The sequence below is a fragment of the Callospermophilus lateralis genome, chromosome 3, assembly GCF_048772815.1.
Source record: "Callospermophilus lateralis isolate mCalLat2 chromosome 3, mCalLat2.hap1, whole genome shotgun sequence".
Taxonomy (NCBI): domain Eukaryota; kingdom Metazoa; phylum Chordata; class Mammalia; order Rodentia; family Sciuridae; genus Callospermophilus; species Callospermophilus lateralis.
In genome coordinates, this window is record NC_135307.1 from 82,856,720 (window position 1) to 82,882,722 (window position 26,003).

The 26,003-nt window shown below is 33.8% G+C and overlaps 1 long non-coding RNA gene across 1 annotated transcript in view; it reads left to right on the forward strand.

Moving 5' to 3' along the window:
• The first annotated feature begins 12,123 nt into the window (after positions 1–12,123).
• Positions 12,124–26,003, forward strand: part of LOC143393971 (uncharacterized) — an 82,317-nt gene continuing 68,437 nt past the window's right edge. The window contains exon 1 of the long non-coding RNA XR_013090653.1: positions 12,124–12,153. This is a non-coding gene — a long non-coding RNA (uncharacterized LOC143393971). The remainder of the gene's footprint in view (positions 12,154–26,003) is intronic.

Sequence of the window (26,003 nt, forward strand, 5' to 3'; positions counted from 1 at the left end):
TCAGAGCCGCAGCTGCCGCTCGAGTGACGGCCGGGGCCTAAGGCGGGCGTTCATTCCACCGCCTGTCCGCGGACTCGTGCTCCTCTCCCTTCTACTGCTCGCGGTACGTCTGGGCACTGAGGGTACGCTGCCTCCGCGCCTCCGCTCTGTAGCAGAGGCGGCCCGCCCTCCCCCCCCCACAAAAAAAAAAAAATGTTTAGGCACAGCATAACCACCTAAGTGAGGGCACTGAAGCTGCCGGGAGAAGGGCAAGGCCTGTCCCGCACTTTCGGACCCATGTGGCACTGGATATATTTCAGTTAGAGGATATTTGAAGTCACATGTGCTTAAGAGATGAAAGAAGGAGAGGAGGTTTGCCTTCCTTCCTTCCATCCTTCCCTCAACCACCCCTAGGAAACTAGCTACACACTTTAGCTATTTGGTTTATATCTTCTCTGTCCTCTTAACCTGTGAGGCCCCGGTGTAAAATATAGCCCCTCAGGTGCAGGGTTGTGATGATTTAAAATTCCAGGACTAGCCCTATGACTAGGCCATCTCTGGTTATTGCTCTTTGTCAAACACGGTAGCTGGGAAACTAAGTAAGGCTCTAAACCAAAGAACAATTGCCTTGCAGCAAGAAAATCTAGCTTCAAAATAAATTCACCAAGTATTTTATTGGGTGTTACATGTACCAGGGCTGTTTTAGGCTCTTGGGATATATCCATAAATAAAACAGACCATTCCCCTCATGGAGTTTATATGGAAGTAGGGAGAGCAAACATAGTATATGGTTAAAAAACGAAATAGTATGTTAAGTGAGATGTGCTAAAAATAAAAATTGAGAAGAATCAAAACAGGGGCAAAAGCAGAATTAACTAGAACATCAATGTAAGCCTTATTGAGGAGGTGAGTTGAACTAAGTTTTAAAAGAAAACAGCAGTGTATATAACTGGAGGTGTGTTCCAGGCAGAAGAAAAAACTACATCTAATGCACTACGTGCATTGTGCATTGTGTGATGATGGAAGAACAAGGTAGATGAGTATAATTGGAGTAGGTTGAGCAGCCATAGTGGGAGAAGAGGTCAGAGTAAAGAAAAGGGAAGATCATGTCTGATCTTGTAGATCCTTGCAGGCTTTAGAACAGAGACATGACTTAAAAGGTTTGAAAAGGTTACATTGTGCAATGTTGAAAACATATCTATTAGGAAACCATATTTCAGGAGGAAGATGCTGGGGCTTAGCGTCAAGATGCTGGATTTGGTGAGATGTGAGAGGATTCCACCTCTATTTTGAAGATAAAACCAATAAAATTGAACGAATGAGACATGGGATTTTAGAAAAAGAAAACTATGAGGATGATGAACTAAATAAGATAGTATATGTAAGAAACTTGGGATCCTTTAGTGTGCATAGGTAGGCATTTAATGTCACTATACATACTGTTTTCATTAGCTCCAAGTACTTGGTATGGTTGACTACAGCAGTAATAATTTGCATATCAGTTTTAGCTCCTAAAATCATGTAGTTTTAAAATTCCACAATTCTGAATATTTGCAAAGTGAGTCAAGTGTTTGAGTAGTTTATAGTCGGGTTGGAGAGAAAAAATATATTGAACAAACAACAAGAAAACAACACGTTAGGTGGTGCACATAGTAAGAACTCCAAAAACTAAACTACAGGGTGAAAGCTAGAATATGGATAGGGCTTGAAAGATGAGCAGCGTTGAACAGAAGGAGCTGGTGGACCTACCAGACAAAGGCAGAAAGACAGGAATACATATGGTATGTTGGACAGCAGTGGGCAGACCAGCCTGACAAGTTGAGAGGGTGTATTGGAGATAGGAGGAAATAAATTGGATGGATTGAATGAAGCCCGGTTATCCAGGGTCACAAAAAGCTAATATGAGTAATTTTAATGCCAGGAAAGTTACTCTGGCCTTTTCCCATCATTTTTTAGGAGATTGTGTGAAATTAGTAATAGTTAACATGATGAGTGATTTTGATGAAATAGATTTAGAACATCCCCAAAACTCCTATTGTATTTTCTGCCTATTATTGTTTCCTTTACTTTCACACAAAGATGAGGAGAGGAGATACTGAGGTTCTCCTTCTAAAACCACATTCTTAAGATTAAAAAACTTATAGAGCAGTTATACAAACAAAGACATCCTCAACAAATTCATTACAGTGTGTATATCCTAGGTATATTAGATAGTATACTATATATTAGAAAAAATGCCGAGGCCATTCTTCAAATCACTCTATGTTTAGCTTGATGGTGTCCCATTTTGCCCAGCTCCTGGGCTTCCTCTTAGGATCTTTGTTTTAAGTATCTTTCCTTCAGATTGTTTTTATCCCTTGAATATTTTTTTCCTCTCAATATCTCTTCTCCCCTTTGAAAACATTTTACATAAATTCTATCAATTAATGAAATGTTAACTGGTTGTCTAATATAACACTGTTACATGTATTGTCTCATTAAAAAACTATTATATTTCCTCACTGTATCTTCTCAGAATTACCATGGAAGGCTCTATGCTAAATATCTAGTCAGGGCCACCGTACACATACTAGGTTTAATTTGTTATAGTTCAATAGATATATTTGCATTTCTGAAAATAAAATAAATTGAAATGGTCTTAACCCAGCTATCAGTTATCCTCAGAGTCATAATTTTTTTTTTGGAAAAGTGGGGATTTTTTATTTAAACTGAATTAAACCAGAGCAATTCTTGACCCCTTCTCAAAAAAAAAAAAAAAAAAAAAAAAAGAAAGAAAGAAAGAAAAGAAACAAAAATAAGTTATATTAGAAGCTAAACGTTAGGCTGTTCTCTGCTTTTCCTGTTGAGATCTTAAATCATTCCAATCACCTAATGTGGATATCATTTTCTTTTTCCAAAATTAACAACAGCAGCAACAAAAAGCCCATGTGTCATTAGCCATCTTCAAGAAGCAGATGCTGACCAGGATTAGATGTGTGAAAGACTGATCGAAGAAAATGTCTGGAAAGGAAAACAGGAGAAGGAACAGAAGGCAGAGAGACTCAAATTTGTGATGCAAGTTAAAAACTGAAGGAAGAAAAGGAAAGAGTAAGCAATAAGAATTCCAGTTTGCAATGCAGTTCTGAAAATCTTGCCCAGACTGATAGGTAGCCCTAAACCAAAGTGGTATGTCAGAGGAATTTCAAAATGGGCAGGAATGGCCAGTTTTAGTATCTCTGTTGTGCTTAGTCATTGCCTGAGAGCAGTGCAAGAAAAGCACCAATAATATTTTATCTTTATTTCTTAAAAGTACCTAGTGTGGATTCACAGATGGAAGCAAAGTCAGTAGTGTAGAAGTTAGAGACTACAAACCTGTTCATATGTTTGTAGTTAACTTCTCCATGATTCCTATAAACCTTTCTTCCTAAGGATAAGAAGGATTAGAAAAGTAAGGTCAATTACTAAGGATTAGAAAAGTAAGGTCAATGGGACAGTCCATAGTCCTTGTTATTGCAGTTGGTCTCAGGCCACACTGGTACTTGTCCTGTCTTCACTATCTATTCCATATTCCCTTCACTCTCAGCTAACACTTAAGCAAATTGTGTTGATTTACCTGATAGTAAAATCCAAGCATTCATTTATAAGGAGTTGTAACCCTTGGTCATCATCATCTTTTTAGTCGGGGTTGCTGCATTTATCTATTCACAAGTACATTTAGGAAAAGAAATACTAAGAGGCTGTCAAGTATATAACCTGGGTTCCCCATGTATATTACTTTGTTCTTCGTGTGTATTCATTCTCCTGATAATCATTTTCCCTGCATACTGACTCTGGGTGCAAAGAACCAAAAATGTCCTACAACTAGACATAAATTATAGTTTAATTAATTCTTGCACTGCCCCCTTTCAGTAGAGGAAACCTTTGAATATCAAGATCTCTAACTATGCCCAGCCCAGAGATTTGGAAGGCAAAACACAGGGCTGTGCAGACAGGCAAGACCTGGATGTAGTACTTTCACTGTGCTCAAACGTTGAAAGCAACCTGAGAGAACCATTACTGACATGAATTCCAAGTGTATGGCAACTGATAGCTGTCAGTCATCTGTGCTTTCCATAAGAGGTACTTTTGAGCAGAGATCTGAGTAGGACACCTCCATGGTTACCACACCAAGATAAAGTGACTCTCCCAAAATCACATAAAAAAGAGCAGAAATGTTTATACTACTGTTGATACTGTGCCCTGCTGGAATAAGAAATAGAGAATAAGAAAAGTAAGAATAGTATTTGAAGGAAAGCCAAGCTAAATTTATGAAAGTCTAAATTATAAACAATAGTACTTTTTAGGAAATGTTTAATTTACTTTCAAACAAACATACTAATTTGAACATACTAATATATTAATATTGAATCCTGGCAAAATGTTTTTTAAGTTAATAGGGAAGACTTATTTTTAACTACTAATATGCATTTGCCTATAGATAATTTGCCCAAATTTCAAGAACACTTGGTTTAGCAAGACCCCTATGTGGACAGCGATAAAGAGAACTTTAACCCAGTGAATGTCAACATGACTTTACATATAAGTATTGCCTAAAGCAGTTCTGTCAGGAATACATTGAAATATCTTGCCCAGGATTCACCTTTCAAAGGCATTCTGAGAGTTTCAAATTGTTAAATACAAATGACCATAGATTGGCTTGTAGAATCAACAAAATAGGTGAACAGAAAAATCAGCCTCAAAAAGCTCAATCTTTTGCCAGCTTACTTAAGGAAACTCTCCATAGCCAAACACTGTTGCTGGTAATAAAACTTGCAAGCTGTCACTGAATTCTGCTTCCTTGGCAGTACATCTCACTGATGTGCTGATTGATAAAGATTCAGATAATCAAATAAAAAATGCTACAGGTAGTTACTTTTCAAAAACCTTGAAAAGATTTCAGCGCTTCTCCCTAAAGTCATGATATATAGAAAGTCATCAGAAGGTTGCATTGTGAGGATTTAGGGAAAAAAAGAAACAAAATTATTTGAAGCATAAATTTAAATGTATGAAGATGTAAATGTTATAATCTGTGTCATAATTTCTGCTTATTATGGGATGTCACTCATTTAAATATCATAGCAAACTTATGAAATAGGTAGGATTCATTTTTATCCCAATTTGCAGATGAAGAAACTGAACACAGAGAAGTAAAATGGACTGCTAAAAGGCCTAGAGCTAATAAATATCAGAACCAAGATTAGAACCCAGACATTGTAGCCCTTAACCACTGTATTATAATCTGCCATTGAAACATACTGCTGTTTTTTTGGCTAAAATATCCTATCTTCAGGCTATATTTGGAAAGGTATTCCCATCATTGACCTCCTGAATCTCCTTTTTCTTTGCTTCCAAGACGAACAATACTTTTGCTGACAATGATTTGATTATATAAATTGATATATGAGGTAATTGGCAAGCATTAGGGAACCAAGAGTCTGTCATTTTAAAATTTCTTTTATTCCTTAATGGAGAACAACACATTTAAAATCTATAGGATCCAGGAAACTAACATAAATGAATAAAGTGGTCTGGTGTAAGGCAGTTTGGAATGTTGAAGACTGTGGCAAATCACTACTCACTTATCACTTGTTATAGCCACCCGGTGCACATGTAGAGCCAGTATTACTAGAGACTGATTTTTCAAGAGGTGACAAAATCTTCATTTTAATTAATTCCTTTTTTGTAAAGGTTAGAGAGTAAATTCAAATTAGTAAACTCTATGTACACTGAATAAAACATTTCTGCCTATGTCTTGAGTTTATAATTTAGCTGTGAAGAACAATCTTTTTTGTTTATTTCAGTGTTTTTCTTTTTTTTATTTGTTTTAATTAGTTACACATGACAGTACAATGATTTTTATTCTTTCACTCAACTAAAACTTATTGATGGCCTCTTATATGTTCTTTTGGCAAAAAATGTAAACATTTATACCTTTTTCTACAGAAATATTTTGCACTCGAATATGTGCAAAAATATGCAAGAGTACTAAAGCAGCAGATAAATGGTAGCACACTTCACTAGCATGCACAAGGTCCTGGGTTGGATACCCAGCAAAAAAGAAGGAGTACTACGAGAATGTCCATTACAGCAGCATTTGCAGAATTGAAATCATCAGAGCAGCAACTTTTGTTATTCATTTCTAGAATAATACTAACATGTAATTAAGTACTTAGTGATATTTACTGAAAAAAATCTATAATTAATCAAAATGTTCTCAAACAGAACTGTTGATTGCATTATTGTACTACCACATGAAATAATGTGTAACTCTTAAAGAAAAATGGAAAAATTCTCCCAGATGTATTTCCATTTGTATAAAAGCAAAATTTAACAAATAGATATGCAGAAATATGTGAGTAGATGATAAAATCTCTAGAGAGTTATATATTGAACTGTTACAGTGATACTCTGAAGAAACAAATAGAAAATAAGACTGCTTTTTACTTAATATAAATCTGTATTGACTATTTTGGAAGAATATATATGCATCACTTTTATGTTTAAAAAGATTTATTGTTTAGCCCTGTTCACAAACAAATTAAAATTAAACAACCACATGATATCATTTCTTACCTTTTAAGATAGCAAGGATTAAAAAAAATGATAAGAAAAGAGTTCAATATTGGCAAGAATACAGGATAAGCTCACCAGGCACAAGGGTACACACCTGTAATTCTGGCTACTTGAGAGACTGAAGTAGAAATATCACAAGTTTGAGGTCAACCCAAGCAACTTAGTGTAAGTTGTCTTACTTGTCTCAAAATGAAAAATAAAAAATAATGGGCTGGAGGTGTAGCTCAGTGGTAGAGCACCCTTGGGTTCAATCCCCAATGTAGAAAACAAAACAAAAGGAACAATCTCATTAAATACTACTTTGGTGTTATGTATTAAAATTTTAATGTTTATACACTTTGACTAAGCATTCTCATTTCTAGGGGTATATCTTAAGGAGATATTTGGAAATAGTATAGAACTGTATATACCAAAGTGGTTCTTGCATTGTTGGTTATAATATTGAAAAGTAGAAAATAAGCTAAATATCAATAATTAGGGAATTTATTAAATCAGTATACCATGGTATATCCAGAGAATAAATATTCTATAGTAAAGTAAAATATTCTGCAATCTATGAAGAGTGATGTATACCTATATTTATTAAAATGTGAATGTATCTATGAGATGTGGCATAACTACATTAGCATGCAAAGGCTACACATGTGCACACATGTGCACACACATTCACACACAGCTTATGTCTGGATTGTGGTTTAAAACTCTGGAGTCAGATTCCCTCAATTGAATGTGAGCACTACAACTTACTAAGTTTATAATATTAGACAATTTACTGAAATTCTGTTAGTTTCCCAAACTGTAAAATTGAATATTATCTACCATGTGTAGTTGTTTTAAGAATTAAATAGTCCAGTTTAACAACATAGTCTTATTATTTTTCATAAAGGAAGGACTGAAAAAAATCACCAATATGTCAATGGTGATATCTCTGGTAGTAAAATTGAATGTATGTTTTTGCTTTCTCATATATACATTTCCATATTGTTTAAGTTTTCAAAATGAACACATTATCTTTGTAAATAAAGTAGATGATAGAAGAGTGGATGATTGGTAGGGAGGAAAAGAAGAAGGGAGGAAAGACACCTGATTGATTCACAGACTCCTCTCACATGTAGGCCATACCTTAATGAAGTTATAGGAAAATATAGGGTCTACTCTTCAGTTTCCATAGTTGCAAAAACTCAACTGTAATGTTTTAACCAGTGTAGATCATACTATATGGAACTGATAGAAGCAAATTCATGCCAGAGTTTGTGTAGTTTAGCTCATTAATTTGCTAATAGGAGAATACAAATTGGTAATGTATCTCCTCCCTTTGTCAAAATTTTGCTTGATAAATTAAAACTATAATGAGTTAACAATATACAACCAATAGAATGGCTAAAGTTAAAAATGATGGCAATATCAAGTGTTGACAAGAACATGGAACTCTGTTATATTAGTAGAAGTGCAAAAATGATACAATCTCTTTGTAAAACTGTGATCATAAGCATAAGCACACTTTACCTTATAACTCAGAAATTCTTCTCATATTTACCCCAGAAAATAAAACACATATGTTCTTGCAGAATTGTATGAGATTATTTATAGCAACATTATTGATAATAACTAAAAATAAAAACCATCCCAAATCTCCATCAAATGGAGAATGGATAAACAAATTGTGGCATATGCATACCCATAAAATATTGCTTAGCAATACACATGGTGACATGGATGAATTTCAAAAGTGTGAAAAAAGAAAGAAATCAAACACAAAAGACTATACTTTGTAAAATTTAATTTACATGAAGTTCTAGAAAAGATGAAATTTCCAATGATAGAAAGCAAGTCAGCATGTCTGGGTCAAGAGTGAGGGGAAGTGGTCAAACACACGGGGTCTTGAGGAAACTGTCAAGTGGGGAACCTGTTTTACTTTGATAGTAGTAGTACTTACACAATGCTGTGCAACTGAAAAAATTTGATCAAACTCTTAAAATTAGTAAATTATATGCCATTAATATGTCAATTGGCAAAATATTTATTTAGTGAAGATGAAATCAGCTTCTCTTATCAAGTAAGCAGTATCATTATGTTAATTCTGTTTCTTAATATATTCATTTTATACTCTAAGAATAACTATTACAGAAAATAACTTACACTTACATACATGGTGGCATATCCTTTTTCTGTAATTCTTTTCCCCAAACAGTAAGAATTCTAGAATTTCTGTATCAAAGGTATTTTATTTCAGGGAAGTGTTAGCGATGATAGGAGGCTTATAAATTATAAAGCCTCCATTTATATTTCAAAGTCTGTGTTGACTTCAAGCAGTTTCTAGTCAGTTATAAACATCTGAAAGGAAATTTGCATTGCATACTAATATTAGCAACATATTTTAAAAGTTTACCTTAAGGGTAAGATTTTATCTTTGCAAATAGCTAAATCTTCATTTTCTGCTTCTAAACCTTCTGTTTTAGAAAGAGAGAGATATGTAGTACCATATTCTTGACTTTATTTCCATATTCTGGCACTCTATGATGCTTAGAGCTTTTACCTCTTTATAATATCTATGTATACATTCAATAATTTATAATAACAGTTCAGATTTTAGCCCACATTTCCCTTTTATGCACTATTAACTACATCAAAGGCTGAAAGGTTATTCCAATATTTTCCTAATACTACAAAATATGTTTTAGAGTCAGACAAGCCTGGGTTTGAATTTTAGTTCTGAGACATTAATTTGTAAATTCAGCAAGATGTTTTTCTTCATCCATAAAATAAGGATATTTATACCTACTTAGTGAGGTGAGAATTAAATACATACAAATGTACTCATCACAGCATCTGTCATATGTAAACCCTGAATAAAAACAGAAAAAAAAATACAAAACAAAGAATTATATTTAATAAGCCAAAAAGGAAATCATATAAAATACTCATGCTAAAAGAAGTCAGGAAAGAAAGAATAGAGAAAAATATGTGACAGAAAACAAATATCAAAGCAATAAATTTAAATCTAATAATATCAATAATCACATTTAATGTAGATGTTGAACATTTAAAACAGAGAAAGACTGAACACAAAAGCAAGACCCAAACTACATTCTGTCTATAATGAATTCACTTTAAGTATAAAACACAGGCAGATTAAAAGTAACAGGATAGAAAAAAGATAAATACTATGCAAACACTACTCAAAAGAAAGCTGGAGTGACTATATACATATCAGACAATGTAGATTTTAGAGCAAGGAATAACATAATTCTTTATCCCTCCTCAGAAATCCAGTCCCCCAGGTCCCTTCCTGGGAGGCAACACATTACCCATTTTTCTGTATCTTTCCAGAATGAGTTTATGAATATGTAAGCATATATCACTTTTATTTTTCACCTGGGGGAGCATACTATATTCACTGTTCTATACTTTGTTTTTCAAATATATCTATGACATTATTCTGTATCACTATAGATTTATCTCATTCTTTTTAACTACTGTATAGTAAAGAAGAAAGATAGTTTCTTAAGGTCTTCATCAAGAATGCCAGCATCTCCAAATTCTAGCTAATAGAACTAAGTAAAGCACTCCAAAATGTGATTTAAAGAATACTAGACACTTGCATCTGGAGTACACACAGATCAAGGGTCAATATCTTGACTTACCAGATTTCCTGTCATCCCAACTCACACTTAATCATTCCTTGTTTTTAAAGGGTATTGCCCTTACCAATCTGGTTGAAAGCTAACCCCTACCTTTCCTTTCTCCCTTGTCCTTCCCCAATGAGTAGCCAAAGTCTTATACATTCTACTTTCAAACTATCTCATGAAATTGGAAATGGATGAGGAAAATATTGTTAATTGTCACCTATCCAGTGTATTAGAAATAACACTAATCAGCATTAGGTTTCAATCACCATTACCAGATTTTTTTCTGTAAGATAGCATCATTGAAGAACTTTTTATAAAATGATAAATTTATATTTTTAATATTCCCTATTCCAAAAAGTTTCTTTCAAGATTCTTTATAATTGCATTCATTTTTCTTCTGATTCAAGATGTTTCGAGTCTGCTGGGATATACAGTGTTATATAATTATAACTTGGATTTATGGACCATCTTTCTTTTTACAAGTTCCAAGTACTTTAACTAGTTTTATTTCATATATTCTAATAATAACCCTGTGAAATAGGTTGAAGGAAATATATTTTCTTTTCAATTTACAAATGAAAGTACCAAAACACAGATTTATCAGGTAATTAGTTTGTGGCTACACAGTGTGTTAGTGGCAGAACAGGGATTAGAACCCAGGTTTCCTGACTTTCAAACAAGATTATGAAGTTTCAGAATCGTAAAACTGTCTACTTTTCAATTTTTAAAAAGTAATGATATATATTCTCACACATTCTAAATTTCTAGAACTGTGATAATAATCTATTAAAAATGAAAAAAGTCTTCCCTGAGAATCTCACTGGAAAATAACATTTTGCAAGAGAAGCAGAGAATATATATTCAACTACTGATTCTCTTCAAGAATTTCTCTTTAAAGTGAACTTAAAATCTGATGACATCAGGCTCAACGTTACACCCATTCTATTTCTCAGATATTTCCCAAACATATAAATGTCCTGGACTCTAAATCAATCATTTAGAACTGGTTAACTCTGGCTTTGAAATTATTGGAAGCATCACGAACATCATACCCATCTGTCATTTATTTTTTATCATGGAACATATATAGTCTGAAGTTATTCATAGCAATATCTCATGACTCTGGTGAAAACTTTTGAAGAGTCGTCTTTGCCCAGCTGCATGTTTCGGAGTAATTAAATGAATTTGAAAGTACAACAAACTAAATTATAAGTGACAATTCAATGGCAATAGGAACAGTTGAATAAATTATTTTATTTAAATGGAAACCCATATTTTTCTGAAGTATAGCAATTTGCATGAAAAACTGGGAGAGCTAGTCTATGAAAAGAGAATGTAAATTTGGAAATTCTTCATTGCAATTATAGTAATATGCTAAAATATGACCATTTTAATTATGGTCACTTTCTCTGAGCTTTTATTTCATCAATATGATTTTCTATATTAGCTTCAGAAGATGATGATTACAAAGATCATGAGGCAGACTGGCCATTTCTGTGTTGAGAAGCTTATTAAAAGAAAAAGATAAGCTCACTTTGGACTCAAACCAAAGCATGAAGGGACTTCCAAAGTTCCTGTGGAAGTTTTAAGCAAGACTTCTTAACTTGGGGTCCATGGTTAGAATTCACTTGTTAGGAAGAAATGACACACTAATATTTGGGATGGAGACATCGGAGCAAGCCTAGATGAGATTTACAATTTAGAACCCCCAAAGCCCTTAGAACCTGTCTTGAGAATGGAAACAGTTTCTTTTCCCCCTTTCTCTGATCTCAAATATAAAAAGTTCTGACAGCAAATTAATGTTATATTGCAAATTTCAGTAGTGAACATGAATGGACTGAAACCACTCCAGAACTGTAGGCTAACTGATGGGATTTGGTGTCACATTTTCTGTTGGGCAGGTATTTCTTCATCTGATTGGAGAGAAAAAATGAATGCTGTAAGGCAAAAAATGGTAAGCTGTTCCATTTATTCTGTGTTCCTCTCTTTCCTTTTATTAGTTATCTCTTGATGTATAACAGATTACCCCTACCCTGAAATCTAGCATCTTCAAACAATCCTTTATTTTTTTCACAGTTTTCTGTGGGTTAGAAATTCAGACATGGCTTAGCTAATTCCTTTGGCTCAGGTTCTCTCATAGAGCTAACACCTCATTCAAAGACTTGACTGACAAAGAATCTACTTCCAAGCTCATTCATGTAGAGTGACAGGAGTCAGTTCCTCGTGTGTTGTTGGGCCAAAGGCCTCAATTCCATGCTAGGCTGGAGATGTCTCTTATTTCCTTGCTCATAGCATGCCAGCTGGCTTCTATGAGAGTGAGCAAGTGAGAGAACAAGAGAGATTATCCAAGAGGCAGGCCAAGATGAAACCTTATCTTGGAAGTGAAACTCTAAGATTTTGACGTGTTATATTTGTTAGAAGTATATCACATTCAGTTCACTCTCAAGGAGAGAATGTTATACAAGCAAATAAATATCAAGGGTTAGGAATTATCAGGGGCCAGCTTAGAGGCTGCCTCTTATAACTCCAATTTGTTCTCGGTTTGATCTGCCCTAATGTGGATTCCCAGATGCCCTGTAACACTCAGGACCCTGCCCTTTGGCTTTCTGAGTTTGCCAATGGGAAGCTCATGCAAAAGAATGGGAAAGGAAAAAGAAGTCACAAAGTTTCTTTCCCTCCTTTCTTCTAAATGTCATGTGATATTTCTGGATTAGTTGTATTCTTTATGAATACAACCTCAGCCTCATGGCCCCACTTCCATAGCCCCAGCCCTCATGATCACAGGTATTAGCACTGCACACACATACCTTCGATAGGATTAGAAATGGCTTAGACTTCCCACGGTTGCCAGTCCCTGGATATCTTAACATCCTGTCCTGATTCTTCAGCTCTACCCACACCTTTATAAAATAGTTCTTTCATTAAATTCTCTTTTGTTTCCCTGCTAAAACAGTGAAGAACATACATCTCTTAGGGGAAGAAGTTATGTTATTTAAAAATTTTTTAGTCATACTGATTGACATAGTTGCCACTTAATGTTGTATGGGTTATAATGGGTAGATGGCAAATGAGTGAAACTAGTTTGAGTAATATAAAAGAATAATCTCAATTATATGAAAATTCTTCACTGATACAGGGACGTTAGGCCTCTTGTGTTTTGTCTAAGACCATAAGGGAGAAAAAAATTTAGATGATCTCTAAGCGAAAGTGATATTTTAAAGAATAATATTTTTTCTTCTAACAGAGAAGGAAAAAAACAGACTTGCTTAAATCAAGACACGAAGTCTACAAGAGTGAAAGGGGTACTTTTCAGTGAATTACCAAGTTCATGTAGGCATAAATGTATAACAAATCAACATACTATTAAATAACTGTAACCAGAGAGTATGGTTAATTTTATACCATTTCTAAACATTAAAAGGATTCTAATTGTATGTGTCATGAAAAAAATTTACCGATGATTTTTCAACTTATATTGATAAGTAAAGGAAACTAAACTGATATTTGAAGCATTTAAGAATTTTAGGCATAAAGTACTTTACAACAAATCATACTCAGATTTAAAAAATAACGTATAGGAAGAAAGGGGACCCTAACCTAGTGGAAAAAAAGAGTGTACTAAAAGAAGATGCTTTTATTCTGAAAAATGTAATATTATGGAACTTGGGCATTTTCACAATTTGTCAGGGTGAAGTACCATATTTTTGACATGTTGGCTTGTGTTCCATTTCCACCATATTAAAAAAAATACTCTTAATGTTCTGGGTTATAATTTCTCTGTTTTCAGACAAACCTAAAGATGATCTGTTTTCATTCTGTAAAATGTTTTATAGGACCCTTGCATGTAATTTTCAAATATTGACTTGATCAATATTTTCCCTACCTGAACTCACTTCAGAATGCATAAATGTGGGCAATAGATTCATTGTCTTTGTTTCTCCCAAAGTCTACATGGTTACTTGAAATGGGTGAGGGAATATGGGACATTTGCAAGACTGCTGTAGAGACTGGGGAAGAACAACATGTTTAAGTATAAACTAGTGTATTTGAAATCATTTTATTAGTAGGGAATTAATTTTTCCAATGTACTTTATATAGACCAGTTTTTCAACTAGTTTATGTTTTAAAAAATCCCTAGAAGTACCTTTTCTTGTCTTAATTGGCAGTTTTATTGGCATTCCGTTGACAATAGCCCTCATTAATACAACATTCATTGCACTGAAAGAAATCCAAGATGGTATGCTGCACAGTGTAAAATTATCTTAAACAACCCTACACCATCTTATTGACATTTGCAATCAGTAAAATCAAAAAATTGAGAGAAAATTAATAAGGTAACAGGCCCAAATAATGTCTGAAAGGAAATTCTAGTACTAAATCCCCAAATCTCTTAATTAGACCCTCTTTTCCAGGCCTATATATATGCTCATATCAACATATTCTATATGTATTAACTTTTATAGATACTTACAAAGGCAAAATATCTAAGAAATTGTTCAATTAATAGAGAACCAAGAATCCCTTTAATTAAAAATATTTGTAATCAACATCCCAAGTGGGTAATAAAATACATGACTGAATGTGGAGCTGGCAGATTAAAAAAAAACTAACAAATCCACTTATTTCTCAAAAATCAAAACATTATATTGGGAAATCTGTTACTCCCTCACCTGCCAAGTTCTAAGATTAGAAATCTTTGTTTTCACTGTAACAGTTGATGATTATGAAAGCTGCTAAGTCACTTGAGGAACCTGCTCCCTGTTCTATTTCAGATATTTCTTCTTCAGTAAATTTTTAATTTAAAAGCTTTATAAATCACCCTAAACTTACAGTAATAAGAATAATGTTTTTTTCAGATTCTTTTAACCATTTGTGTTATTATATATCTGTAATTCCCCAGATCTCCTCAAATAAGTGACTATACAGGGCCTAATCTTAATATCATCTGCTCTTAGTATCTTCCACAATTTAAAAAGTTAAATCAATCTTTTCTCATTGGATTCATTTAAATATGGCTTGAATAATCATGACAGCCAGTTAGTCACCATTTCATTAAGATGTTATTTCTTGGTTATATTCTATAAACACACATGATATTATTATGCTTTGTTTAGGCTTTGTTTGATATTGAGGAAATGTATGAGCTTTAAATAGTACCCGGGGTTAAGAGGTGCTAAAAGGCCAGAGTTTGGTGAAAACTATTTTTCTCCAACATAACATTGGTATTTGAAAGTCTCACTAGGAGGGTCATTCCATTTAGTTAAGGAACAAGGGCAATGAAGTAATCTGATGATTGTAGAAGGGAAATCCAATAAGATAACAAACAAGGTATGCTTGGCATATACTCAGAGTCTATCTGTAAGCAATTTGAAACACATAATCCTTGCCAATGGGTTTGGAAAAAAAATAACTTTTCATTGTGTCTTCAAATTCTACAACTTTATAGTACTTAAGAAGTGTTCTTTAAAACTCTAGGAAGAAATTGTGGGTTTTTTTTTTTTTTTTACAAAAAAAAAAAATCTTCTCTTTACCTATACAGCACCGTATTACTGAAGTTTAGAGAAAGCTCCATAGATTAAGGAATATGCATAAAAGATCTTAAACAGCAGAGCTGTTTTTGTTCACCCTGCCCTGTGACAAAGAAAATCAAGACCATAGTTGACTTATAAACATAAGAAAACAGGTTTCCATCTGTAAGCCTATAAGGAGCCATTGAAAACAAGGATATGAAATGAAGTTTTAAAAACTCATGAGGAACACAATCAGAGAAGACTTTAAATGAACTAGCAATTATTGGGTAACAACAGCAACTGAGCATATGCCAATGCCTACCAAAGTCTGCAATTGCAAGCCCCTTTGGTAGAGAAATTGCTTTCTCTATGTAACCCTATCCTGTACTTTGTGACCTATGGTGGAAAGAAAGGTGCTCAGAAGTTAAAATTAGGATTATTATTATTTGTAGAAAGAATGAAAAACAAGTAGATTTATTATTTATAAACCATCCCAAGTAAAAATACCAAAGCAAGGAAATTAATCTTTGCCTGAAAATAATCTTGATAAATAGAACACGTAACTACTGCTAGTCTACCAACTACAGACTGTACTAGAATAACCAATATAAAATAATTTTTATAAGCCTATTTATTTCTGCAAATACTTGACCTAGATAATTTAAATAAGTAGAGTATTTTTGACCTTGGACAAGTTTGGTAACCTCACATTGTATGCCTCAGTTTCCCTATCCACCTATTTCATAATTTGTTTTGTGTGAATTAAATTATACAAATTAGATAAAAACATTTATATATGTGTCTGGTGCAGAGTAAACACTAAATATGTTATTCCCATGCCTTAATAACATATAGACTTGATTACAATATCTGAATAACTGCTTCAATTTTTCAGTATACCTTAATAAAGAAATGTTCTGCATGAATGTTTGGAATAGGCCAAATAATATCTAGGTAGATTATAATCTACATGGAGTCCTCATTAAATATAGTAAGAATGTAATCTTGAGTGGCCAGGCTGAATGTGGAAGATGGCCTGCCTTCTCTGTTACACTGTAGTCACAGTATGTTTAATGGCAGATAGCTGAGACGTGAGGTGGCACCATAGATTTTATATCTTCCAGCTCTTTGATTCTTTCACATATGAGTGTTTTCCTTGAGCATATCCCTAGTACTGAATTTAATGAATCCAGAAGGGCTAATGGCAATAAAAAGTTAGATAAATTCACAGTTGACAAATCTATAGAGTGTTACTTGGGAGCTGCCAGCTCTATTTAAGAAAGTTTTTTTTAATCTTTTGTAGATAGTATCAATGAAGAACTGTGATCTAGAAACTATTCCATAGTGTCATAGATCTAAAGCCAGTGCTTGGCCCTAGTTAGAAATTTGATCTCAGGCTCTTCTTATAGATTAGACTTATCATATTTGTAGATGTTTTACTTAGGGACTACCATATTGTAAATTCTTCAGAATATGTGTGATCCTTATAAGCCCAGAAAGCCAGTAAACGGTCTTAACATTTGGGTGGGGGCTGGGAAGGGGAAAATGGTTTGCTTGGTTTTCTAACAAAATTTTCAAGTCTCATGATTTTTTTTTTACTTTCTTAAATATCTCACTATGTATCACCAAGATCATTCACTATTATTCCCTTGCCCATTTAAATCCATTAATTAAAATATATAATATTAAATTCTTTTCCATTAGGGAACCATCTTTATTGCCTACTGATTTGTCATATAAAATATTCTGAGATTTAAATTGTTAACTTTCGGGAGAACATACTTCTCCTCATTATGATGAATATATGTGATGCCCATAAAATGTAGCTGACAACATATACCAAGAGGCTCTGTGGTCTGTAAACTCGAGGTTAAAAAATTCTGAGATACAAAGAACTTCGAATATGGAGCAACATTTTCAGTGTGTATCTGTGTGACAATATAGAACTTAAGGATCATATTGGATTTTTGTTCTGCCATGAGAATGAGTTGCTCACTGTCAGTTGTATTGTGAATAAATTAATCCATTTGAGTATTAAGGTTGATCAAAATAATTACTATATTTGGCATGATATCACAAATAGATTTTAAAATCTCTATTTATATTGTGTAGTACATTATTTTGATAAGGCTGCCATAACAAAATATCATACTCTAGGAGAATTGAACAACAAAAATGTATTTTATTACTGTTTTGAAGGCCAGAAATTCAGCATCAAAGTGCTGGCAGGGTTGATTTCCTCCAAGGCCTCTCTCCTTGGCTTACAGATGGCTACTTTTTGCTGTTGTTTCACGTGGTTATCCCTCTGTTATGCACAGTCCTGGTGTTTCTTTGTGTGTCCCATTTTTTTTTCTTCTTTTAAAGACACCAGTCATATTGGATTAGGTCTCACCCATCTGACCTCATTTAAGCTTGCGGATTTATTTAAACTCCTATCTGCAAATATAGTCTCATCCTGAGGTCTTGAGGTTAGGTCTTCAAAATATGAATTTGGGGGGATATAATTTAGCTATAACACATAGTATCTGAATTTAATTGCCATTTTTTCCTCTAAAAGTAATATTTTTCATGTCCAAATTTTATAATGGAGTTGTCCCACAGGTTCATTACCTTGTATAGAAATTGTGCCTCATTTTCTTAGGTTAACCTGAAAAATGGTTAATTTGTATCCCAAAGCAAATAACCATAGGCAAAGTCTTTCTAAAATAAAAAACAGTAATAACTGGAGTTTAAGAAGCTTTTCTTAATTGTAAATGTCATCCCAAAACAGGTAATGTAAATAATTAATATCTGATTTTGAAAAGATTTATAATGTTTACTTAATTATGTTTGCTATTTAAGCAGAAGAACTAATGTGCAGGTTGTTCTTAGGAATGTAAGGACCATAGAAATGTATTTTAATCCTCATCACAGCTACTGATTTTGCTGTGCTACAAACATATCAATAATATCTTTGCAAATATGCCAGCTGGGGATAGAAATTGCAAAGGAAAAAGAATTGGAGTGTTTATATTACAATAGGCTAAAAGATCAAACATTGGACATTTATTTAGAAATAACACATTTATTGTTAACTTTCACTATTAAACTAACCTTCTGAAATAAAACATCTTATATTGGTGTGCATACAGAAATGACAAAAGGTGAATAGAAACAGGGGGGAATTATACAGCTGAAGCATGGACACAAATCCACAGTAAATAAAATTAATAATGGATATTAAGATGGTAAATATTTAGGCAATAAATCTTGGAATATCAAGGTTATCAGAAGGTCAGCTTCCACATTTGTGAAAAAGGTACCAAAAAATGAAATTAGCTTAGTTAGTCCTCTTTCTTTACCAAAAATCTTTTTACAAAGAAGAAATCCTTATTTTGTGAGAAATGGACTTTTAAATTGTTTTCTAATGTACATCAGTTTTGAGCAATATTAAAAACATTTAAATCCAGAAAATATGCAAAATATCAAGAAAATTTTAACCCTATTGCACAGTGTGTCAGATGAACAACAGAAATAATTGCTGTCAGCTTGTACTTTTTTGACCAATAATTCTCTGTGTTTCCTGCAAGTAACTTGAGTGATGCAAATGACCTTATTTTTACAGCATGCTTTTATTAAATAGTTTATTATTTTGGCAGACTAATAAAGATTTTGGTATTTGCTTTTATTTGCAATAATATTACCACCACATAAAAAAGGATTTTATGTTCTTTTTGAGGAACAAGGAGGATAAAAGTGGTGATGGATAGCGCAACTGAGGCATCAGCAATGAGCTGGAAATGAGACACATAAATATGAAAGCAGAGCTAAGAAAATAGAACTGCACCCTTGGCCTTTCTTAAAAGAACATGCACACTTCATGGTTCATTCACACTGTTACAGAAACTCCTTTTGTTTCCAATGAATCAGAAAATGCACGGAAAGTCTGAAATACAATTTTTTACTCATAAATAACTGACTTGTTCTATTTAATTAGACTCATTCCAGAAAAACGTTTCCAAGCTTTCTGAGGATGTTTTGATTTGATAAAGAAAAGTAATTGACTGAAAAGTTTGTAGGAATAGGGGCTGAAGGGGAATCAAAATAGATTTACTATTTTCCCCATTATTTAACACAGAACACAGAAGTAAAATATTCCATGCAGTAGCATCTTTAGAGTTGAGCAGTTGCCAAGTATTTAAGAATATTAGAGTAGGTGGCTAGACAACTAAATGTATCTTTAAGGAGGAATAATATCATTAATAGATAGATAATATAACATTATAGATGGAGACTTTGGGAATTATGCATTGTATCTTGCCAGTAATCGTATGTGTTTATCCCAAAATCATGATTGTTTGTATGTGGCATGTTTTCTTATCTAATGATAATATGTAAATAGTACACGTCAGATATTATATATTTACTATCAGCAGAGTGTGTTTAGCATTGATTTTATCTTATTTCATTATCAGCATGTTACTTTATCATAGAATTTAATTGTTATCACAAATGAAAGCAGATTATGCTGAAGAAACCAAAAGGAAGGTAAATTTCCTATTTAGGGTTAGAACCTGAATTGGCACACAGGAGCTCTTAGCTCAGTAATATTCAAATGTGGAACTATTTTTCTTTTCACACTAAAGTGCAGCCAATAGATTGAAAGTAGGAAGAATTAATATATTGTGAGCCGAAAAATCCACTGCTTCATTATCGACATGACTCGGATCTTACGGAGGGAGAGAGCTCTACCATTTAGACTCTCGATGCAAAGGCTTACAATAGACATGATTCTGACAAGAGGTTGGTGGTAGCAGAACAGACTTAACAATTAATGGTATGCCAAGGCTGAGTTCAGAGAATTGCTTTACCCAATGCCAATCATTCATTCCTGGCAGTAGCACTTCACATCTTTCCTGGGATGCCATCCAACCACAGTGGCATCTAAAATATATCAAGCAGTGTTGTTACAGTTGGAGGTGAAATTGAAATTTGCGCCAAACAGAAGTGACAAATTCACATGGCTGAGTGTTGCCTAGCAATCAGGTCCAAGGGGGGATGTGGCAATTCTGCCTTTACCCATGGGTGTGTAGAAGTGGGGGAGAGAAACATTTACATTAGAGTTTGGGTGGTTTCAAGAGTAGAGCTAGGTATATGAGAAACTTCATTTAACTACCAGGGTGAGAGGACATAAGGTATTACAGCAATACAGAGAAAGGAGGAAAGCAGCTGAAGTTGGTAGGAGAACAGATTTCAAAGCTGAGGTTCTCTGCAATTAACCTAGGGGAGGGGGAGAGCAGCAAGATGCCAAGATGCCAGACTTGCTGTGGAAATTGATGGCAGTTGGCCATCCTGCTGCCTTTTGACTGCAGGCCTCTTGAACCTCTGTTTAACTAGCACTTGGCAGCTGGGTGGCCCCAGGGTATAGTGTGCAAATGGTAGCTTTCTCTTCTCAGAAATCCACCTGAGAGCAAAGCTCCCTATGGGCACTCAGACTCAAGAGATTAGTAGAAGGAATGGGATGCTCAAGCTGAAATACTTACTTTGTGCCCTTATTTCTCTGTTTCTTTGGGGGGTTCATTATTTCATCTATTTCTATTAATTTTTTCTTTATTTGGGGGATTCCACCTAGACTCTCCCTATTCCATTCTCTGAGGTGTAAAGTGACTATAAAATCCATGATTAATGTATGAAGCAGCAAGTGGATATCTCAAAGTACCAAACATATAAAAGTTTGTTTCAATCTGAGAAATTTTTCACAAATAATTTTGTTTCTGTGCTCTTTTATCACTTCTTTGAAAGAAGCATAGATCTGAAAATATGAACAGCAGATTTCATTGTTAATAGAGGAACTCAAGTAGTTATTTTCTGCTTTGCTCAACTTTGCTGTTCTTTTTCTCTTGAACTCTTGGGGCCTCCATAGCCACCTGAGTCTTCACAACCCTATATGAGAGAACAGCTTGGCCTAGGCTATGGTGAGCCCTTTGCCATTTCCTGCTTTAATGCTACTCGTTCCTCAGCCTCATTCTTGTTTTTGATTTTTTGGAGGTACTGGGGATTGAACTCAGGGGCCACATCCCCAGCTCTATTTTGTATTTTATTTAGAAACTAGGTCTCACTGAGTTGATTAGCACCTTGCTTTTGCTGAGGCTTTGAACTTGTGATCCTCCTGTCTCTGTCTCCCAAGTCGCTGGGATTATAGGCGTGCACCACTGAACCCAGCCTTAGCTCCATTCTCAATAATCAAGCCTGAGCACTCATCCTCAGTATTGTAAAGTTTCAGTACCATGTCTATGGTGTTTGGCCGAATTTATGTGTAACCTGTTGTTTTCTCAAAGAGTCTGAGTTCTAATATCAGGAAATATTTTTTTTCTAAGTAGGATCAAGTAATACAAATAGGAAAATTTGAAGTGCTATCAGTTGTTAAGCTATTTTTGTTGTTATTATTATAGTATGCTATTCATTTTGGAATAGAGCTTCAATAAGTGCCAGCAAATAAATGGATGAACTGAATAAATGGAAGAACTGATAATGGCTAATGCACGTATAAAACCATATATAAATTAAGAGTGTATGTATTTCATGAAGTTAACTACTAATTTTAACAACTAAGTTTTATTGATTCCTCATTTTGGGTTATCTTGATTTTTAAAAATTGTATGGTAAAAAGCACATGACATGAAATATTATCTAAAATATCAAATGTACAGTGCAACGCTGTTAACTGTAAGCATAGTAAACACAATATTATTTGTCAGAATTCTGGAACATTTTCATCTTGTATGACTGAAACTTTACAGTATTTGAACAACAACTCTCCCTTTTCTCCTTCCTCCCAGCTCCTAGAAATCATCATTCTACTATTCTACTTCTTTTTTTTTCCCAGTGGTGTTGGGGACTGAATTGAGGGCCTTGTGCATGCTAGGCAAGCACTCCACCCCCTGAGCTATACCTCCAATCCCATCATTCTACTTTTTGTTTTCATGAGTTTGATTACTTCATATACCTCAGAGTAAGTACATCTTGCAATATTTTCCTTCTGTGATTTGTTGTTTTCACTTAGCATAATGTCTTCCAGGTATATTTATGTTGTAGTACAAGGCAGGATTTCCTTTTTTCTGTGGCTGAATAGTATTCTATTATGCATATATGTTTCACAATTTATCAATTAATTCATCTTTTGATTGATAGCTTATTTCTACATCTTGGCTATTTTGAGTGATGTTGCAATGAACATATTTTCCCATATTATGAAGTTTTCCCCTATGTTTTCTTCCAATAGTTTTATAATTTCAAATCCTACACTTACATCTTTAATTTATTTTGAATTTTTGTGTGTATATGATGTAATGTAAGGATACAGTTTCATTCTTTGCATGTGAATTTAAATTTCCTCAGCACCATTTGCTGAAGGCTGTCCTTTCCACAATGTATAATCTTGGTATACTTTTTAAAAAATCATTTCAATAAAAATGTTTTTTTTCCATTCTGTTAGATTGGTCTATATGTCTATGTGCCTTTATTCTCTTATAAAACTGTTTTGATTACTGTAGCTTTGTGATATGTTTTGAAGTCAGGAATTGTGAAACCTATGTTTTTTTGTTTTGTTTTGTCTTGTTTTGTTTTTACAGTATTGATTTGACTGTTTTGGGTTCTTCCTGATGCCATATGAATTTTAGGACATTTTTTCCATTTCTGTAAAAAATTCCACTGGATTTTTATAGGGATTGCATTGAATGCATAGATCATTTGGAGTAATATGGGCATTTTAACAATATTATCTTCTAGTTCCTGAATACAAGGCATCTTTCTTGTTATTTGTGTCTTTTAAAATTTCTCTCAGCTTGTTTTATACTTTTCTATGTCCACCTCTGTTGGAATAACTTTCAGTTGCAACTAGCAACTATGAGCAGCTCAGAGTACTTCAAGAATCTACACTCATTCAGGCCTGATAGGAATGCCTGCAGGATGGGGTACTCTGCTCTAGCGAGCCGTTAGTGAAACCACATCCTTAGTACTTGTGGTTAGCATTGCCAAGCTACCAGGCAGGAAACCAATAGTCAGGAGCTTCAGGGCATGAAACCCCTGACTCAGAAATTTCCCTCCCCTAGGGACAAAGACCCTTCCTGATGATAGCAATATTTAGAGCATCCTCATAGTGTGGTTACATTAGGCATAGGATGATTGGCTATGGATATTATCTTGCTTATGTATGATTGAAGGGCACGCACCACCCGAACGCTGTAACGGTTGAATGCTTTCCAAAAATAAACAGGCTGCTGGATATAGACTGCCTGTCATTGTCACCAGCCAGCTTCTCACCAGCCCCCTGTGTCTGTGTGTTGATTCAGCCATTCTATCCTTAAAACTGAGGTAGCTGCAATTGACCACACCAGTAACAAGAACAACAGCACACCTCTTTGGTTAAATTCTTTCCTAAGTATTTTATTGTCTTTGATGATTATCTCTTTTATTCAATTATAAATGGGATTGAATTCTTAATTTCTTTTTCAGATAATTTGTTGGCTAAAAATGCAACTGATTCTTGCATATTGATTTTGTATGCTCTTGCTTTAGTGGATTTGTTTATTAGTTCTAATTGTGTGTGTGTGTGTATGTGTGTGTGTGTATGTGTGTGTATGAATTCTTTAGAGTTTCTACATATAAGATCATGTGATCTGTAAACAGATAATTTTTCTTGTTTTTTTAAATGTTAGATGTCTTCCTAAATTATTCACATAAATTAATAACAGCATCATGAGGTAGGTATTATGATTCACATTTAAAATTAGGAAATTGATGCATAACTGATTAATTTTCCCAAATCGTTAGTGAATGGAAAAAAAAACTGCTTTGTAACTAGACTTCATAAATTATCTCCACTGTGGTAGTTAATTATCCATATATATGTTAATGCAAAATTTGGATCTATTCTATTTGATTTTTGTAAGCATGAAGAGTTAGAATAAAATGTAACCAGTATACTCTTATTATAGGAAGAATAATGGTTATCAAATAATGGTTATCAAATGACCATCATCTAATCATGGAATCCTGGAATATGTTAGATTACCTGGCATTAGGTTACACACTCATTAAGATTGTAGGTGGAATTAAGGTTGCTAATCAGCTGACCTTGAGTTGGAAAGAGATTATCCTAAATTATTTTAAAGAGCCCAATGTAATCATAAGGACCCTAAAATATTAAGGAGGGAAAAAGAAGGGTCGGTGTCAGAAAATTACAATGTGCTAGAAGCCAGAAAAGGCAGAAAAATGGATTCTCCCCGGGGTCCTCCAGAAAGGAATGCAGCTCTGGTGCACCTTACTTGTATCCCAGTAGTAACCATTTCAGACTTCTGACATCTAAAACTATAGACTAATTTTTTTTTGTAGTTTGAAGGCATTACACGTAGTAATTTGTTATCGCAGAAACAGGAAAAAAAATACAGCTTACACATTCCAAGGTTACAGAATAAATTTAAATTTCTTACTAATCCAACAGTATAGTTTAGGAATGTAACTTCTGACAGTTGAATGTTGGAAGCCTTGGCCTGATTTAGATTCACTATTAATTTTGTATTTATTTGAACAACTCGCAGTAATCTCCCCTTGTTTGTGGGGATCTGACCCAAGAGATGCCTAAAACTGTGAATAGAACTGAACCCTCTAGTTACTATGTTTTTATTCTAGACATACATACCTAAGATAAAATTAAATTTATAATTTAGGGATTAATAGTAAATATTAATAAAACAATTATAGCAATAAACTATGAGGAAATTCACATAATTAATCTTACTCTTTGGGACCATTATTATGTAAAATAAAGGCTCTTTAAATACAATTACTGTGATTTTGTGAAAGTTGATCTGATACCCAAGATGGGTACTAAGTGACCAATAATAGGTAGAATATATAGTATGGATATGCTGGATAAAGGAATGATTCAGGACATGGGCAGAATGGAGTGAAATGGCATGAGATTTCATAACACTCCTCAAAACAATGTACAATTTAGAACTCATAAGCTTATTTCTGAAACTTTACACTTAATATTTTTGTACCATGGGTAACTGAAATTGCAGAAAGTGGGACTGAAGGTAACGAAGGACTACTTACTTGAATAATCTCTCCACATACCTTTATATAATTCCTAAATACTTTACTTCATGGAAAATAAGCTTTTGATGTTTATTTAAAACATAATGATATATTTAAAATTATAAATACAATTACCAAAAATTACCCAGAAAATAGAGACATCAAATCATTAGTTCATACTTTAAACTCTTCTATCCTGTTGTTTCAGTTTCCT